The 1,544-nt window shown below is 60.4% G+C and overlaps 1 long non-coding RNA gene across 1 annotated transcript; it reads right to left on the bottom strand.

The window, feature by feature from the left end:
- Window positions 1-532: 532 nt before the first annotated feature.
- LOC121023801 (uncharacterized) lies at window positions 533-1,538 on the bottom strand. Its single transcript, XR_005787502.1, has 2 exons — window positions 1,346-1,538; window positions 533-1,245 (listed from the first exon to the last, which is right to left on the bottom strand). It is a non-coding gene; the product is annotated as an uncharacterized LOC121023801 (long non-coding RNA).
- Window positions 1,539-1,544: the final 6 nt, after the last annotated feature.

The raw sequence follows: 1,544 nt of genomic DNA, 5'->3' as shown, positions 1-1,544 counted from the left end.
TGCTGGCGCGTACCGGCCAGCAAAACATGTCAGGGCTCCCCTGGCCCGACCCGTGGGGGACCCCGGCCCCACCAAGCTGGGGACCCGGGAGCCGTCGGGGCTCCACCCCGAGTGCCCGCGCCGCAGTAGTCAGGAGGGGGGATGGGCCACGGCCCAGCCCCTGCGAGTGCCCCCACCTGAGCCCCATGGGGGCTCAGCCCAGCGCGGCTGGGGTGTGGGTGGTTTCCTTGGAGCAAGGGACGCACGGAGCCCGAGAGAGTCTCGGCGCACAGCCCCGCGCGCCTCGAGGGGCGGCGGGGGGCGGTGGGGGGGGGGGTGTGTAGCAGAGCGAGGGCGGGGCCGCTCATCCCTAAGTTAGGGGCCTAGAGCAGGTGGTCTTTAGCCAGTCCTGCCAGGGAAAAGTCCCTCTCCCTTTGGAGTGGATGGCCTACAGCGTAGCCTGGCCGCCCCCTCTGTCCAGTGTCCTATCTCCCTAACTTGTGGGGGCGCCAGAGAAGAAAGCTGGGAGGCAGGGTACAAGGACACACGGAGCTGACCTGCGCGTTTTTCGGCCTCTTTATTTGGAACCCGGCGGACGAGGGGCCGGGGCAGTGCTGCAGACGGCTCAGGAACCATGTTAACAGATTTGTCTTCCAGTTTAAAATAGCCATAATAATAAAAGAGACAGAGAAAGCGCGAAGAGAAATGCTAACTAGCTGGGCTTGTTCGGCAGCTACAGCTTGTGAGCGACCCCTCCCCCCCCAGAGTCCGCTATAAAAATAAATTTACATTTGTCGATAACCAGATGCGGGTGACGTGCCTTTGGCGGAGCCAGTAACCGAGCTATCGCGCGGCAAAGCGGCCCGCGCCTCGGCATAAATAGAAAATATAAGTTAGTATAACTTTAAAAACTTTTTGTACAAATATACATGTTTTTTCTTTTTTCCTTTTTTTTTTCTTTTTTCATTTTTTTTTTTTTTTTGCACTGAGTTTCAGCAGAGATTAAACACTTTATATAAATGACTCTTAAAGCTTTACACCTTGGGACCAGTGTACTCCTCGTGCAGAATACATTTAGATATAAAAGACGTTATTAATACATTGCACAGTTGTTTTTTTTTTTTTTAAATTTTAAACATAAAACCGAACGCTGCTCGGTGGCAGCTGCCGGCCGGTTGCTGCTACATGGACGGTCCCAGCCGAGGCCCAGCGCTCCTGTCCTGTCCGCTGCCCAGCGGGCTCCCTCGGGGCTCTTTGGGCGCGAGGCTGCGGGGGAGAGAGGCTCGGTGAGCGACAGCACACAGGGCGACCGCCACGACCCCGCGGGGCCAGCCCTCCCCGCCCCGCGCGCCCCTGCCGCGCCCACCTCATCGCAGCCGCTTGCGCGGGGTCTGCTCCGCCGAGCCCACGGCCGGAGCGGCGCCAGGGGCGGCGCATCCCGCGGGGACCTCGTTCGACGCCTTGGCCTCGGGCGCGGGTCTCTTGCGCTTGGCGAAGAAATCTGCGGGCGGCAGGCGCGCGCGCAGCCGGTCAGGGCGGGGTCGGCCGGGGAACCCGAGCGGGGG

This window comes from Herpailurus yagouaroundi, unplaced genomic scaffold (assembly GCF_014898765.1).
Source record: "Herpailurus yagouaroundi ecotype Mexico unplaced genomic scaffold, PumYag 569, whole genome shotgun sequence".
Classification (NCBI taxonomy): Eukaryota; Metazoa; Chordata; class Mammalia; order Carnivora; family Felidae; genus Herpailurus; species Herpailurus yagouaroundi.
This window is presented reverse-complemented; position numbering and strand designations above follow the sequence as displayed.